The following is a 17,738-nucleotide window of genomic DNA, read 5'->3' on the forward strand; positions in this document are numbered from 1 at the left end:
TCAACGTTCCATCACGCTCTCTCCACTGACCTTACCTCCCACCCTTCACGTGACTTTTCTGCAAGTCACGTGACACCGCCGTGGGCTCTGTGGGGCACGTTCGCCCTGCACACCGTCTGGCAGCTGGAACGCCACGTAGTAGGTACTTTTTGATGGCCTCTCTCCCCCACCCGACGGTTGTCCCCAGGAGGGGAAGGACGAGGGCTGCATTGTTATCATGTCCTACCCTCCTGGCAGAGAACACAGCACACTGTGGGTACGCAGTAAATGACTGACGAGCGGATGGCTCTGTGGGGGCTGATGGCGGATGGATGGGGAGATGGATGGATGGATGGATGGGTGGGTGGGATGGATGGATGGATGAACTAGGACAAACAAAGGGGTCATGAGACCCTGGAGGAGGTGGGGGTCAGGTTTAACTGAAGAAGGCCTGGGAGAGGAGCTGAGAGCGCAGCACTTTGGATGAAGCTGCGATTTGGTGAGCACTTCCTCTTTTCTGGACACTAGGCCTGGAACCTGACACGTGTCATCCACCTTCATCCTCAGAGCAGCCCTTGGAGTGAGAGATCTTCCCCTTTTCTAAGGCTGGTTTCATTCAGATCAGTTCAGTCCCTCAGTCGTGTCCGACTCTTTGTGACCCCATGAACCGCAGCACTCCAGGCTTCCCTGTCTGTCACCAACTCCCGGAGTCTACTCAAACCCGTGTCCATCAAGTCTGTGATGCCATCCAGCCAACTCATCCTCTGTCGTCCCCTTCTCCTCCCTCTTCAATCTTTCCCAGCACCAGGGTCTTTTCCAGTGAGTCAGCTCTTCGCATCAGGTGGCCAAAGTATTAGAGTTTCAGCGTCAGCATCAGTCCTTCCAATGAACACCCAGGACTGATCTCCTTTAGGATGGACTGGTTGGATCTCCTTGCAGTCCAAGGGACTCTCAAGAGTCTTCTCCAACACCACAGTTCAAAAGCATCAATTCTTCAGTGCTCAGCTTTCTTTATAGTCCAACTCTCACATCCATACATGACCACTGGAAAAACCATAGCCTTGACTAGACAGACCTTTGTTGGCAAAGTAATGTCTCTGCTTTTTAATATGCTGTCTAGGTTGGTCATAACTTTCCTTCCAAGGAGTAGGTGTCTTTCAATTTCATTGTTGCAATCACCATCTGCAGTGATTTTAGAACCCAGAAAAATAAAGTCAGCTACTGTTTCCCCATGTATTTGCCATGAAGTGATGGGAACAGATGCCATGATCTTAGTTTTCTGAATGTTGAGTTTTAACCCAACTTTTTCACTCTCCTCTTTCACTTTCATCAAGAGGCTCTTTAGTTCTTCTTCACTTTCTGCCATAAGGGTGGTGTCATCTGCATATCTGAGGTTATTGATATTTCTCCCTGAAATCTTGACTCCAGCTTGTGCTTCCTCTAGCCCAGTGTTTCTCATGATGTACTCTGCATATAAGTTAAATAAGCAGGGTGACAATATACAGCCTTGACGTACTCCTTTTCCTATTTGGAACCAGTCTGTTGTTCCATGTCCAGTACTAACTTGCCTCCTGACCTGCATATAGGTTTCTCAAGAAGTAGGTCAGGTGGTCTGGTATTTCCATCTCTTTCAGAATTTTCCACAGTTTATTGTGATCCACACAGTCAAAGGCTTTGGCATAGTCAATAAAGCAGAAATAGACGTTTTTCTGGAACTCTCTTGCCTTTTCAATGATCCATTGGATGTTGGCAATTTGATATCTGGTTCTTCTGCCTTTTCTAAAACCAGCTTGAATATCTGGAAGTTCACGATTCATGTGTTGCTGAAGCCTGGCTTGGAGAATTTTAAGCATTACTTTACTAGTGTGTGAGGTGAGTGCAATTGTGTGGTAGTTTGAGCATTCTTTGGCATTGCCTTTCTTTGTGAATTTCACTAGAATTCACAAATTCAGTAGAACTTGGGAAATTCTACTGGTTTCGTTAGTAATTATTATTATTATTTTTTCTGTGTTCAATGGCATGTTTATTAAGCAAATGCTTACAACAGATTTTTCACAACAGCAAGAAATGTTATTTCACTACATCAAATCTCATTTACTAAGAAAAAAAGACAATCACAACAAGGTTGATGGATTCGGATTCTTTTCTTGATTTCCGTGGGGTAAAGCCAGTCTCCTCACTCGTTCTCCTCTGCTTTCTCCTCTCCAAGCTCCCTCGATTTCATCCTCTTTACCTCCTCTCTGGCCAAGTGGCCCCGGAAGGCTGCCTGGATTTTGAGAGCAGCATTCTCTTCCATGTCCTTGTCTTCTTCAGGAGATTCCTTCCGGGAAAGGAGAACAAGTAAGAGACTTTTAAACATCCCCCATATTTTGATGCCATAAAAATAAATGCCTAAATTTAATCAACTTCAGGATGTAACAGTCGAGGCGGGTCGCTTCCTGAGGGAATTTTACGTGTCCTCACACTGTATATGTACCAAATGCTGTCGTTGCTTAGTCATTAGCTCGTGTCTGACTCTCCGTGACCCCGTGGACCGCAGCCCTCCAGGCTCCTCTGTCCATGGGGTTGCCTCGGCAAGAATACTGGAGTGGGTTGCCATTTCCTTCTCCAAGTAATTACTATTTTAATAAAACTTTTATTGGGAATCACATAGACACACTGCTATGAAATAGATAAACAACAGGGAGCTGTACTCAATATTTCGTAATAACCTTTATGGGAAAAGAAGCTGAAAAAGAATATACACATATTCATATATTGAGTCACTTTCCTGTACACCTAAAACTAACATACACTGCAAATCAGCTATACGTCAATAAAAATAGCTACAAAAAACAATTACCGAAAATCTTAAAAAGTGTTTTTAGAGAAATATCTGTTTATTTGGCTGCGCCAGGTCTTAATTGCGGCACACAGGCTCTGCCGTCTTTGTTGCGGCCTGTGGGATCTAGTTCCCTGATCAGGATCAGATCGGAGGGCCCCGCGTTGGGAGCACAGAGTTTCAGCGACTGGACCATCACCAAAGTTCCTTAAAATTTTTAATTAGCCAAACTTTGCCTATAATACAGCATTTTAAAGGTCCACAGGATGTGTGTGTGTGTTAGTTGCTCATTGTGTCCGACTCTTTGCGACATCATGGACTGTAACCCACCAGGCTCCTCTGTCCATGAGGTTCTCCAGGCAAGAACACCAGAGTGGGTTGTCATGCCCTCCTCCAGCGGGTATTCCTGACCGAGGGATCGAGCCTGGGTCTCCCGCGCGGTGGGCAGATTCTTCATTGTCTGAGCTACCAGGGAAGCCCGCAAAAGGATAGGCAGCGAAAACTGTGCTTTCCCCACTGCCAAGTTCCCAGATGCTGAGGACAGAGGATTTCAGTAAATAAGCGTTGAACTGAATGACATTCTACACATGCAGAAACCGAAGCTGAGAGAGGTTCGGGAACTCGCCCGATGTGTCACAGCTTGTTACATTGGCAAAGTCAGGGTTATAATCAGGTTCCGGTAACTCCTGACCTGCCGTCTCAGCCTAGGAGGAGAAGTGGGGTGAGGAGGGCAGACGTGGTGGGGATCACAGACAAGCGCTCAGAGGCAGAGCACCGGGGCACATTTCGGGGACAGGAGCGGTGGGGGGCGGTGGGGGGGGAGTCTGGCCAGAGGAGTGGGCTTGTGTCAGGAGACAGGTGAAGCTGGGCTTGGCATCAGGTCTTCACTGCCAGGCTCAGGAGCAGGCAGGGGCAGCTGGCTCCAAAGGGCAGGAATGGGAGCAGGAGAGCCAGGCGGAGGGCCAGGGCAAAGGTGGTGTTTGCGGAGCCGGGAGGGCAGGAGGCTGGGGCGAGGCAGGAAAGCCGGTTCTCCCGAGTGGGGTGAAGACAGCTGCCGAGAAATGAGCCAAACAGAGGAGCTAGCCAGGCTGCAGTGTCTGCACCTGGCCCTACCTGCTCGTCCTCACCGCACGGTCATTAATCACCTCCTGGCCCCGGGAAGGAACAGGCCGCCCTGCCCACGCGGCCAGCCTGGCGGCCACAGCAGAACTTGGCAGAGACCGGGCCACACCGGGGCTGCCGCCCACTCCGAGCGCTGACTCACAGGCTCAGGGCGAGCAGCCTGGTTTCAGCGGCTCACGGGGGCCCCGCGGCCACTGTGTGTGGCGGGGTGCAGTGGTCTGAGCGCCTCTGCCCTTCCTCACACAGGCACGGGACATTGTACTGACTTAGGGTTAGGAGTCCTCGCTGGCTTTGTCACCAGACAGCTCTGGGATGTGCCCCAGAGCCAGTTCCTTGCCTCTCTCTGAGCCTGGGTCTTCCCTGCTGTGAACTGGGATGACGACTCCCCAAGGTCTGCTGGGACACACTCTGTACGCGGCACCGGGGAGGCATGCCGTGAAGGCCGGTCCCAGTCTCCGTCTCTGAAATGAGGGTGAGGGGTAAGGATGGTGGTGAAGCTGTGGGGCGTGGCCCGCTGAGCCCATGCAGAGGTGGAGGGTGGGGTCCGTTCTGTCCTGTGACCTTGCACACGTGCGATTTGTTTCTGAGGATGAAATCTGCAAGGGGGGACCATCACAGGGGTGTTAGGGGCTCGAGGCTTGGGGAGTGGACGAGGAACAAAGAGCCCTGGGCTCCCCAAGGGCCGGCGTCATCTGGGACACCTGCGTGTTCTGGGTGGTTGTGGGGGTTAGGCGTGCCCCTCGGGAGTGTCAGGGAACTACAGGGTGATGGCTGGCTTGTTACGGTGATTGGGAGTCCTGCTGGATATTTAGGGGGTCAGGGGCGAGGTGCTGATCGGTCGGCACATTGCACTTCAGGCGCATGAAACGGGCTTTAAGACGGGATGCTCGTTATAAAAAAAGTTGGACACGACTGTAGTGACCCAGCACACACACAGGCAGTGTATATATATACACGTCAAGGCTACTTTCTCAGTTTGCCCTACTTCCTCGGTGGCTCAGATGGTAAAGCGTCCGCCTGCAACGTGGGAGACCTGGGTTCGATCCCTGGGTTGGGAAGGTCCCCTGGAGAAGGAAATGGCAACCCACTCCAGTACTCTCGCCTGGAAAATCCCATGGATGGAGGAGCCTGGTCGGCTACAGTCCATGGGGTCACAAAGAGTCGGACACGACTGAGTGACCCCACTTTCACTTTTCTTTCTCCTGCCCCTGCTGTGTCCCCCGGACCATTCTCCACGTCTGCGTCTCCACTCCTTTCCTCCCCTGCAAAAAGGTTCACCAGCACTGTTTTTCCAGATTCCATATGCGTGTGTTAACGCACGATACTTGTTTTTTTCTTTCTGACTTACTTTGACCTATGTAACAGGCTCTGGGATCATCCACGTCACTACAACTGACCAGATTCTTTCTTTTTTATGGCTGAGTAATGGGCATTGGAATTCGTACACAGGCTACGATACGGATGAACCAGGAGGACCCGGTACTGAAAGAAAGAATCCAGGCAGGAAGGCACAAATCCTGTAGAATCCCACCCCTACGAGGTCCCCAGAGGCACCAGATCCATAGGGAGAGACAGAGGGTGGCGGGGACCGGGGGAGGGGACGGGGAGTGAGTGTCTCAGGGGGACAGAGCGCCAGTTTGGGAGGATGGAAGGTTCCGAGATGACGGCGGTGATGCTGGACATCAATGCGCATGTGCTGACTTCCTGAGCTGTGCGCTGAGTTAGGAAGGCGAATTCTGTGCCATGCGTGTTTCACCACGACTGTAAGGCAGGCGGGAGGCTCAGAGCCCTCGGTCCTGACCCACCAGGTCGAGCTGGCAGGGATTCTGGCTGACGGGACTGTGGACGGTGTCCGGGGGAATCGAGGCCCCCCTGCCCGGGTGGCTGGGGGTGGGGGTGGGGCTGGGGAGGGAGGCAGCGTGAGAGACACAGGCCGAGGGGTTGGGGGGCCTCGGGGGCTGTTCCCACAGCTCCCTGCACCACCCACTCAAGCAGAGTCCTCTCCCTGATTCCCATTCCCTGAAATGACGCATAACAAGTGCAGCTGTGACCTGTGTCGATGAGAAGGTGGGCGGGGCAGTCATATTTGGAAATATTCATGCTTGGTATAGTATTAATAAAATTAAAAATTACACTTTTAATATTGTAAATTAATTTTTTGAAATTGATCTTATTGAGGTGTAGTGGATTTGCAACACTGTTAATTTCTGCTGTATAGCAAAGAGATTCTCTCTCTCTCTATATATATACACACTTGCTCATATTCTTTTCCACGATGCTTTATCGTAGGATGCGGTTCCCAGTCCCCTGTGCTTCCCAGTAAGACCTTCCTGCTAACCCCAGACTCCCACTCCAGCCCTCCTCCGCCCTCCTCCCCCTCGGCAACCACAAGCCCGTTCTCTGTGAGTCTGGTTCTGTTTTGTAGGTAAGCTCACTTGTGTCGTGTTTTAGACTCCACACGTGAGTGATGTGTGTGTCTTTCTCCTCCTTCGTTGTAGCCCGAGCACCTCTAGATCCTAGTGTAATAATCCGCAGGCCCACCCGTGGTGCTGCAGATGGCATTATTCCGTTCTTCTTTATGACTGAGCAGTGCACCATTGTGTACATGTACCACTTCTTTATCCATCTGTCCACAGACACTTAGGCTGCTTCTGTGTCTTGGCTATTGGGCGTAGTCACACGTCCTTAAAAAAGAATTATTTAATTAATGAATTTGTTTGGCTGTGTTGGGTCTTCGCTGTGGCTCCAGGGATCTTCGCTGTAGCCTGTGGGATCTTCTGTTGCGACCCTTGGGCTCTGTAGCCCCGTGGCATGTGGGATGCTCCTGACTGGGAATTGCACCCGCTTCCCTGCATTGGAAGGTGGGTTCTCAACCACCAGACCACCAGAGAAGTCCCCATACTCTCTTCAAAAAGAAACCTTTTCAAAGATTCTGCCGCAGTTGACAAGTCAAGAGAGGGGAGATGAATGGGCCACCTGAACCAGGCTGAGTGTGGGAAGAACTAGAGGGGCTTGGGGGTGGGTGTAGCTGGGAGTGCAGAGTGTGATGTGTGTGACCCGCAGCTGTTATAACAAATGGCCCCCACACGGGTTAAAGAAACATATTCTCACACAGTCTGCGGTCGGCAGGGCTGCTTTCTTCTGGAGTCTGTGGGGAAAGAGTCTGCCCCAAGCCCCTCTCTAGCTTCAGGCGGTTGCAGAAAATCCCTAATGTCTCCAGGCTTGTAGCTGCAAACCTCCAACCTCTGCCTCTGTCCTCATTCGGCATTCTTCTTGTGTGTCCCTCTGTCCAGATTTCCTCTTCTTAGAGGGACACCGGTAGCCTCACTGCAATATGACCTCATCTTTTAAAAAAATATTTATTTTTGGCTGCACTGGGTCTTCGTTGCTGCGCGGGCTTTCTCTCGTTGCGGTGAGCAGGGGCCGCTCTTGGTTGCGGTTCGTGGGCTTCTCGTTGTGGTGCTTCTCCTGTTGCGGAGCGTGGGCTCTAGGTGCTCAGCTTCAGTAGCTGTGGCACACGGGCTTAGTCACCCCATGGCATGTGGAATCTCCCTGGACCAGGGATTGAGCCTGTTATTCCCCTGCATTGGCAGGAGGATTCTGAACCATTGGACCACCTGGGAAGTTCGATCAGACCTCATCTTGGTCTGATCACATCTGCAAAGACCCCACTTCCAAACAAGGTTCCCTTTGAAGGTCACAGGCGGATGTAAATTTACTTGGAACACAGTAGAGGGGGGGATCACGGAAGGGTCCCCAGGCTAGGGTCCACTTTCATGGTCCAATCAGACCATGAAAGGTCATGGTCTGATTGCCTTTTGTTGGTAGAAAAGCTTTAGCTTCCAAGGCCTTCCCTGAGTTCCAAAGAATAAATTTAACTTAATCAGAGAAATGAGAAAATGCAGAAACAAAGGAAAATAGTCAAACAAGGCAAAATAATGATAACTTAGCCATTGTACAAAGTCAAGGACCTTTAGTTCCTCCTCTAGGGCTGTAGGTAATATTCTGAGCCATGGTCACTGAGCTGCTTTGCAGATACTGGAACCCACACCAGGTGGGAGAAATTAAATGTGTGCTGCCCACGAGCACGGAGACCCCAGACTGGCTGGAACCAGAGGGTTCATGATGCTGACTCCCAGTTACCTCACTATCAACCAGTCAGAAGAATGTCCATGAGCTGGTCTCACATGCCGCCCCACCGCTCCCCTTTTCCTCATTTCCCTCTGAAATTTCTAAGCAAAATCTGGGGAGGGAGGAGCTGGTTCTGTGGGTCATGAGTCGACCTTCTCCCCAGGACTCCTGGCTTCCTCAATAAAGCTGTCTGTTCTTCCCAGCTCTTGCCTCTCAGTATTGGACTCTTGAGCGATGAGCAGCTAAACCTGAGTCTGGTAACAAAGAGCGCTGGCGAGAGGCATGATAGAAAGACTGACCAATAAGTACACACTCTGGGCCCAACTGTGCACAGTTCCCCGTGAGCAGAAATTGTTAACTCAGCGCTGCTGTGCTGGAGGGGAGGAGACCAAGCCACAAGGCCCTCAGGACCCGCAAGGGGCTCGTCTACGGGGGCCTGCCTCACGCTGACGGATGATGGAGGCGGAGCCCTCTGGGTGGGCATGTGTGGCCGCCACGTGCACGACGGACAACGCCCTTGCAAGTGCTCAGCTCCCAGGCGGTGCCGCCGAGGCTCACCCGGCCTGGGCCCCGGGCCCCGTGTCTGGCAGATGGCCACTCCAAGTGAGCCGACAGGTCCTTACTTTTTCCAGCTGTCTCCTGGGAGTTGATTCTTGTGAATTATGAACAGGGTGTAAGCTGACCAAGGAAGGGGAGGGCAGGAGAGGACAGACCTTGGAAGCCCATCCGTCACGGCTGTAGTCACCGCCGAGACTGCTCGTGGAGCGTCTACTCTGTTTCAAGTGCTCTCCTCCTACAAGCCTCCTCTGGCCCCTGAGGCTGGCGTTAAGTGTTATCATCTGGGGCGACTGCATTTCCCCAAAGATGGTTATGACAACATCTCCAGTTCCACACGATCTTCTAGAACCTTCCCACTTCCCCAACCAAGGAGTGGGGTCTAACTCTTCCACCTTTGAAACTGGGTGGGCTGCAGATTCACGCTGGCCGGGATCCCTGGGCCACTCAGGTCGGTAGGTGACTCGGCGGCCCGAGGGCCGCTGTACCAGGAGGAGGCCCAAACTGGAGGCCTGGGTCCAGAACCAGCCGTGAGCCCTGCTGGGTCCCCAGCCCACAGGCGCCCCGGGAGACGGGACACGGCTGGTGTTTTGAGCCACCACGTGTTGCGGCCATCCGTTACACAGGAATAGATCACGGCGTCGACAGCCAGTTTCTTAGTGAGAAAGATCGAGGCTCAGAGAGCTGGGGTCAACTTGTCCAGGGCCACACCGCAACCCAACAGGACAGTCTGGATTCAAACCCAGTTTGATGACTTCCCAGCCCAGGGTCTACACAGCTGACGTTTTCTCCACCTGAGTGTGTGCACAAATGCGTGTCACTGAGGCTGCCTGGGCCAGGAAGAAAGCCACTTAGGGGACATTCCTGGTGGTCCAGTGGTTAAGAATCCGCCTGCCAACGCAGGGGACACAGTTACGATCCCTGGTCTTGGAGGGTTCCACATGCCACGGGGCAACTTAGGCTGGAAGCCACAACTGCTGAAGCCTGTGCACCTAGGGCCTGCGCTCTGCAAGCGGAGAAGCCACCGCAATGAGAAGCCCGTGAGCCTCAACTAGAGAGCAGCCCCCGTCCACCACGAGAGAGAAAGCCCGCGTGCAGCAGTGAAGACCCAGCTCTGTCAAAAATAAGTAAATAAATAAAATTCTGAAGAAGCCACTCAAAGCCTTCTGTGCAGGTGCAGAAGGAACAGTGCTGGGCTGGGGCAGAGCCCTGGGCTGGGAGGGCCGCCTTGCCCTCAGCCCCCGCCCCGCCCGTCTTCACCCATCTGGCGCTCGCAAGCTCGCTCCTCTCTGGATACTACTTCCTGCGGCTCCCGCTGTGTGCGGGCTCCTGCTCAGCCAGGCGCTCAGAGGCGAACGTGAGCTGAAGTTCCTGCCGCCGCACGCCCCTGGTTCAGTGAGGAAGGCAGGCCCCTATCGGTCCACCACCATCCAGCCCCCATCACGGGGGGACACACTCAACACAGAGGGTGAGGCGTGCTGCCAGCAGGGCTGACGCTGTGTCTGTAGGGCCTCTAGAAGGGGACCCTGCCTCCCCAGGAGGGTGGAATCCTTGCCTGGCTGCTCATTGCTGCAGCCCCCTCGCTTGACGTGTAACAACAGCAGCTAATGTGTCCAAGGCGGGTGTGTGAGTGCTGGCTCCGTTCCAAACACGTGACATGCACTGATCGGTCTAACTCTTTATGCCCATCTTACAGATGAGCAGGACTGAGGCAGGGAGGAGCTGTGTAACATGCCCAGGTCACCCAGCCAGCAGGGACAAGGCCTGGCTGTCTGGGTCTGGAGTCTGTGCTTGGAGCCACAGGCAGTGGGTGCTTGAGAAACGTCTACTAAAGGCTGACCCGGGTGATATCTGGGTGGAGCCTGGGTGTTGAGCAAGGCAGCAGGAAATGGAATTCCAGAGGGTGATAAACATCATCTGTGGCTGCTGGTTATGGCGGAGCCTGTGAGCCCCGGGGGAGGGAATGGAAGGCTGGTTTAGGCTGGGAGCAGAAGGGTCAATAGGCTTCATTCCCTCGAGCTGTGCCGTCAGCCCCCGGGGTGTGTCCAGTGGGATGATTTCAGGCAGCAGTGAGGGAAGTGACCTGGTGCTAAACGGCATAAGTCACAAGGTGACCAAGATGTTCTCCTTCCAGTTATCCAGCAGTCCTGAACAAACTGAGATTTAGTTTCAAGGTCATGATGACGAATTCCTTTTTTTAATTCTTTTTTTTTTTTTTAACAAAAAGAGCAGCTCCTGGGTTCAGAGCCTTGAAGGGTGGCTCAATCTATCAACAGTTTTAGAATGTTATTTTTCACTGCACTCATTGTTATAGTCACCTTCTGCTTACTCCAAGTTAATGCCCTGTTTTAGCCGGTATTAGGTTTATGGCAAACATCTGAAATCCCCAAGTCACAGAGGTTTCCGTGCATTACTCTCATACAAATGCAGTCCTGAGGTGACCTTTCCAAGGCTGGTAGGGAAGTTCCATGACCGCCAGGAACCCAGCCTTTTTCTCTCTTGTTACTGTACTCCCTCATGGTGCAATATAGCTGCCCATGCTCCATCTATCATGTCTGCATTCCAGCTTGAAGGAAGGAAGAAGGGAATGCACATTCCCCTTTTTAAAAAAATACTTCTAGCAAGTTCCAATCACCACTTCTGCCCATCTGTGGAACTTCGGCTGAGTGGCCATACCTTGCTACAAGTCAGGTTGGGAAATACAGTCTGGATCCCGGGAGTGAACAGTTAGGGCTGCAGTGTAAAGTGAGGAGGTATGAACAGATACTGAGGGCCCCCCCCCCCATGTCTGCCATGTACTGCTTGCCTTTTGTGATGGAGAAATTATGTTCCTTTTCATTTAAAATTCGGTGAGGAAACAGAGTCACTTTGGAGGAAAAGATAAGAAAGTAAAAGAACAGGTGGCACAGAGCAAAGACAGAAATTGCCAGCTGGGGGCTTCCCTGGTGTCCAGTGATGGAGAATCCACCCGCCAGTGTAGGGGCGGCAGGTTCGATCCCTGGTGTGGGAAGATCCCACCTGCCACCAGACGTCTGACCCGTGCGCCCCAACTACTGAGCTACGCTCTGCAACGAGAGCAGTCACCGCTCGCTGCAACCAGAGCGCGCCTGTGCGGCGCCCCCGCCCCCAAACTGCCAAGCTGGCCCTGGAATTACTGACGCTTGGGAAACCCGCTGTGAAGACAGAAACACGAAGTGGGTGTGTAAGCTCACGATCAGGTTGGATCTCAGGCCCTGGGGGGTGTGGAGACGGGCCTGCAGCACGGGAGACCCTGGCGGGGGCAGGGAGCTGGGGAGGAAGTCTGTCCCAGAAGAGAGGCTGAGAGGGTCTGAGCCAGGCTGGGGGGGAGCGGGGGTGGGTGCCGGAGGGGGATGACGTAGGGGACGGCGGTCACAGGCCTGCTGAGAAGGGCCCCGGGTAACCCCCCAGGTTCCTGCCAGCCTGCCTGTTCGCTTTGGGAGGAGCAGCTGAGGTCAGGGCCTTGCGATGGGGTTTAAGAAGAAAAAGGCGGCTTGGAGCTGAGGCGGTGAAGTTAAAGGGGGCCAGGTCGGAGGTTGGTAGATCAGAGGCTGCTGGGGTCTGTCTGGCTAAGCCCGGGGCAGTCCTGAGTAAGTGACGTCCTGGTGCACCGATGCGGGCGGGACTCGTGACCTTGTCCGCGTCCACTGCCCGTGTCCCCACAGTCCCGGGAGCCCGCCCTGACCTGCCCCCCACCCCCAGGCCCCCTGCTGCGCCCTGATGTCAGGAGCAGGGCCAGGAACAGGAAGACCATGACAGTGGGTGACCGACCGCCCCTGCGTCTGTGCCCGGACTCCCCCCAGCAAGCGTTCCGTGGACGGAGGCAGCTCCAGGTGGCAAGGGCCTGATCGCCTCAAATAAAAAGGGGTGGTGACAGAAGTGTGGCTCTCCTGCTCTGCCCTGGTCCCCGGGCGGGAGGCCAGCAGATGGGCCTATTTCCAGCACTGCAGTGTTTTGAGTAGAGTATTTTTGGAGCACACAGCCTTATTTTAGCTTTTGGGGTCACTCCCGCCCTGCGGTGAGGACGGCACAGCCTTCCCCAGGAGCCCCTGGCTCTGCTTCCCACCCCAAGCTGGGCCACTCTTCCCGGGCCTGTGTGGGGACTAGAAAGTTCTGAGCCGGGCTGACTCAGTTGGCCTGGCAGAGTGATGGGAGACCTCACTTCTCTGCCTCCTGCCTTGAGACCTCATGCTGATCACCAAGCTCCTCTGCACCCTCATTTCCTTCCCTGTCAAAGGGGAAAACCACCTCCCTTGATACAGTTCAAGGTTCTGTGAGACGAAAACAAGATGCAAAGCCGCCATATAGCCTTAACCAGTGCCACCTTCCTCCTGAGGGACAGTTCCTGTCAGCACATGTTTTTTTCTCTTGTAACTTTCCTGAACCTGCCTGGAACCAGCCCCACTCACCTACGTGCTGCCTCCTGAACAAGCCCTCCAATTTCTTGCCTCCGGGCCTTGGCACTCGCTGTCCTGTGCCCACACCACGCACCCTCTGGCAAACTCCTATTAATCCTAGGAAACCCAGCTCCAAAGGCCCCTTGTCTGACACAGTTGGATGTCCTGGATACTGCAGCGGCCTTGGCGTCAGGAGGCTCGGGTTCTCGCCGTCTCTGCCTTGCGACTTGGCAGACCACTTTGCCTCTCAGGACTTCAGTTTCTCCACCTGTAATTGTTTCTGTTTGTCTTAGCATCAGCACCATGTTTTATTCATCCGAGTCCTCTCTTTCCTCCCCAGGGCCTAAGGCGGTCACTGTGCCAGGGTGATAATAAATCAGCTCTAACTTCTCGATGACCTCATCCCCTGGAAGCCCCAGGGGAAGGCAGAGTACCCCCAGATTTACTCACAAGAAATTCAGGGTTGAGAGTTCAATACCAGTGAGAAGTAAGTGCCTGCAGGCAAAGGTGCGACCCCTTCCTCTGCGAGGCCTCATCCCCTGCGTGAGTCCAGACACTGGATGCTGAGTTATAAGGACTCAGAGCTCAGCTTCGGGGACCCAGCGGGTGTCGGAGGCAGCTCAGTGTCCCCCTCCGGCGGCGGGGGGTGGGGGGGTGGCTGTGGGCACCGCGTCTCTCCCGCTGGGACAGAAGCAGCTCCCGTCCTGGTAACATCTACACCACACGCACTGGGTACTCACCACACTTGCTGACGAGCGATGAGTGAATGACGCTGGGCAGGCTCTTCACCCTAGACCTCACTTTCTTTAGCTTTTAAAGATTCATTTCCTTTAAAGACAAGTGGCCGTGTCTTTAAACTTATAATATGTATTATTTCAGGCTTCTCTGTGGCTCCGTGGTAAAAGAATCTGCCTGCAATGCAGGAGACTTGGGTTCAAACTCTGGGTTGGGAAGATTCCCTGGAGGAGGAAATGGCAACCCGCCCTAGTCTTCTTGCCTGGGAAATCCCACGGACAGAGGAACCTGGCAGGCTACAGTCCATGGGGTTGCAAAAGAGTTGGACACGACTTAGCGACTAAAGAACATATATATGTGTGTATATATATTATTATCTTGGCTGCCCTGGGTCTCTGCTGCTGGGCCCAGCCTTTCCCTAGCCGGGGCAATAGGGGCTCCTCTCCAGTTGCAGTGGGCAGGCCTCTCGTGGCAGTGGCTTCTCTCATTGCGGGGCCTGGGCTCTAGGGAGGGTGGGCTCAGTGGTTGCAGCATGGGGGCTTAGTTGTCCTGTGGCGTGTGGGATCTACCCGGACCAGGGATTGAACCTGCGTCCCCTGCATTGGCAGGCAGTTTCTCATCATAATTTTTGACAAGTTGACATTTTTAGTTTTTTAAGCTGTCGAATTGATCAATTGGTCAGTCTTTTATTTTACAGCCCTCTTGTTCTTCAGGATGATAAATTCTCCTAGGGTTCTTCATTATTTAAAAAAAAAAAAAAAATCCAAATTTTGTCTGCACCTGGTAGCAGGAGAAAGGTAAGGATGCAACGATCTTTCCCAGTTGTCCTAACCCCAGTGACTGGATTTTTTTTCCCTCACTGATTTGACACACCATCTTTATGTTCTAAATTCCCGTTTGATCACTAGGATGCTTTTCAGGGCATCAGAAAATCCAAAGTGTCTTCAAGAATTGTAAAAAGAAGTGTCAGCACGTGTGACGGAACGCAGGTGGAACAAGCTGATTCGGACACTCAGGGGCGCTAGCTGCTCCTGGCTCTGCTGTCTGCTACACAAACGCCCGTGTGGTCCCGAGACTGCACAGGTGCCCCTGTACCCGCCCTGTGCTCTCTGAACTACTGACAGAAGCCCCCAGCGCCCAGTCGTGTAAGAATCCGTCTTGCAGGTGAGCCCACCTTCTCAGCACCGTGGAGCCGCTAAGCAGCAGAGCCGGGACGCGAACCCGGGCCGTTGGCGCCAGGGGATGCTATGCCTCTCAGCGGCGCTGCTCTCTTCGTCCCCATTACATCGCTCTTACTAATTCTGTTATCCTTGGCCTCCACAAGGCCCCCCGTCGTGTGAGAAACAGGAGTCAGTCTCTAGTCTTGTCCATTTCTCTCTTTCCCCGTGTTCCGTCGTGTCCGACTCTTTGCAACCCTGCGGGGCTGTAGCCCACCATGCTCCTCTGTCAAAGGAATTTTTTCTGGCAAGAATACTGGGGTGGACTGCTGTTTCCTTTTCCAGGGGATCCTCCCGACCCAGGGATCTGACCCAAGTCTCTTGTGTCCCCTGCACTGGCAGACGGATTTTTTACCACTGCGTCACTTGGGAAGCCCATATCGTCCTCCTACTTACGTTCACCTGTATTTCCACAGTTCTCTGGCTTACGGTCTGGGCTGCAGATGACATCGGTGCGACCAGAGGATAGCGGACTCTGCTTTCTTGCAAGAGGACTTGGGGCCTGGGTCACGTGTCTCTCGGTGAGAGGCACTGTGGCCGGCTCCCCAGGCATCATCTGATGCCTCCAAGGACCTCGGGGAATGACTGTGTGATCTGAGTTTTATACTGAGACAAGTTGGTATAAAGGCAAGTCATGTGAAACACACACAGTCACTCGGGAATAATTACCATAATGACACTGTGACCTTAACCACATGCTGATAACTCCCAGCCACTCATCACCACTTGTCTCCGTGGACCCTGCAGCAACTGGCTGGGTGGGGGGGGGGTTGCCGTCAGGGAGACAGGGAGCTGGGGCTCCAGCGGGGGGTCGCCAGCTTGAGGTGAGCAAGTGGGCACCACCCCCACCCCATCTGAGCTGTCGGCCCTTTGCTGAGAACCGACCGAGTGAAGTCTTGGGTGTGTGGGTGGATGTGTGAGCAGACCACACATTTCACAGCACTCAGACCCAAGACGTGTGTGCTCTTCTGCACGTGCCTTCAACCCTGCCTGGGGAGGGGACCCTTGGGGCGGCCGGCGGCAATTCAGGGGGTGGGGGCCTCCCTGGGGTCCTTGGCTGGACTCTGTTGGGGCCAGGCGGTGCAAGGGGTGCCTGCTGGGTCTCCATCACCGCAGGACCCATGGGCGGAGAGGCCTCCCGCGCTGGGCAGCTGGGCCTGGCCTTTTATCATCACAGCCGACTGACTCCCCTGCTCAGCGAGCACGCGGTGAGCCTCGCCAGCTCTGGAGGCCGCAGGGAAGGGGAAGCGCGGGAAGGACAACGCCACGGCAGCAGCAGTCCACTGCGGGTCGGGGGCGCTGGGCGAGGCCACATCACACTGGGTGTCAGAGCCGGGTCTCAGGCCCCCCGGCACCGGGGTGGGCGTTTAAAGAAGCTGCTGCCTGGGGCTGGGTGCCCCTTCTGTTCCTCACAAAGCTGGGACCAGGACCCAGGACCTGGGGGCCCTGCAGAGCGGTTTCTCCAGCCGGAAACCCCTCTGGAAGGCGTAATGGGGACCCAGACTCCCAGAGATGGGCATGTTTTTATTTACAACAATGTTGCTTTGATGCACACATAAGCCAGATACAAATTTATGCTTCTAGCCCTCCTAACTTATAAAAGGCCTACAAAATTCAAATTAGCGAGAAGCTTGAAAAACAATTTAGATTAATAATGTAACTAAATGGTTGATGTGAAATAGGATTTTTAAAACTGTAGTACAGTAATACACAACAGAATATTCACCCTTTTCACCCAGTGTCATCCACATCACCCCATCTGTCTTGAGAACTCTGTCATCTCCCCAAACAGAACTTCTGTCCCACGGAACAACACGTGCTGAAACAAAATCATCGCCTGTGTCTAGACTGTCACCAGGCAGGCGTGGGACGGGGCGCGTGGCCCACGCTTTTCCGTGTCGGCCTTCACTTGATGGGCACCCTGCTCACACACTGACCTGGCCCCTTCCCCCTGTGACGACGAACGTGGTTGGCACCCACGTGGGACTCTTGCCAGTCTTCACTGTCACTTAGGGAGCTGAGGGCTTCTGTGATGCAAATGGTTTTCAGTTGCAAGTTCTCGTAAAAGAGGTTTGCCTTTCAGCAGATGGAGGGTGACTGGTCACTTTTGCTAAGCACGTGCTACCCTGCGTCAGGCTTGCCTGTCTTGGTTCCAAAATGCAATGCACACAGAAATCCTGTGGCTAGGAGCAGCCAGCAAGATGACTCAGAGTAGTTATCATGGAAATAAAAATACACAACTGAGAAACGTGTGGAGAGCCTGCGGTCTCTAAGAACACAGAGCCGGGTCTGTAGGAGGGCTGGGCCCGGGCTGTCCTGAGCGGGGCGAGGCTGTGCTGGGGGAGGCGGAGGCGCTGTCCAGGGAGCCGCTGCTGTTCCACGGGAGAGCGCGCCCCAGGGAGGGGGCCTGGGTGGGGCCCGAGGGCTGCCCACTGCACTGTGGTGCCAGGCGCAGAAACGGGCACACGCCTCTCAGGTGGGGCGCCAAGTCTGAGGTCTGTGGTGGGCAGGCTGGCCCCGCGGTGCCCACGAACTAATCCCAGGAACCTGTGACCCGCCGCCTTGCACAGCAGGGTCAGCCCCGGGACCCTGAGAAAGGGACGGGGAGGGGCCAGAGAGGGGGAGAGGCGAGGCCAAGGTGCTCCGAGGGAGAGGGTGGGGCCCAGGGGCCTCCACTCCGCAGTGTGGTTTCGGGATGACTGTGGGGTGCCAAGGAGGAAGGGGAGCAGGTGGGAGCCAGTGGGGAGAGTAAGACGGAGGAGG

The 17,738-nt window shown here is 54.1% G+C and overlaps 2 long non-coding RNA genes across 3 annotated transcripts; one reads left to right on the forward strand and one right to left on the reverse strand.

Annotated features, from left to right (window-relative positions):
* Positions 1 to 2,052: 2,052 nt before the first annotated feature.
* Positions 2,053 to 4,014, reverse strand: LOC122431087. Its single transcript, XR_006266436.1, has 2 exons — positions 3,914 to 4,014; positions 2,053 to 2,299 (listed from the first exon to the last, which is right to left on the reverse strand). It is a non-coding gene; the product is annotated as an uncharacterized LOC122431087 (long non-coding RNA).
* A 133-nt stretch (positions 4,015 to 4,147) lies between these two features.
* LOC122431086 lies at positions 4,148 to 15,959 on the forward strand. 2 transcript variants are annotated; one of them, XR_006266434.1, is made up of 4 exons: positions 4,148 to 4,401; positions 6,212 to 6,347; positions 13,364 to 13,510; positions 15,392 to 15,959. It is a non-coding gene; the product is annotated as an uncharacterized LOC122431086 (long non-coding RNA). The 2 variants fall into 2 exon arrangements; XR_006266435.1 differs by lacking the exon at positions 6,212 to 6,347.
* The last annotated feature ends 1,779 nt before the right edge of the window (positions 15,960 to 17,738 follow it).

The sequence above is a fragment of the Cervus canadensis genome, chromosome 29 (genome assembly GCF_019320065.1).
Source record: "Cervus canadensis isolate Bull #8, Minnesota chromosome 29, ASM1932006v1, whole genome shotgun sequence".
In the NCBI taxonomy this organism is placed as follows: domain Eukaryota; kingdom Metazoa; phylum Chordata; class Mammalia; order Artiodactyla; family Cervidae; genus Cervus; species Cervus canadensis.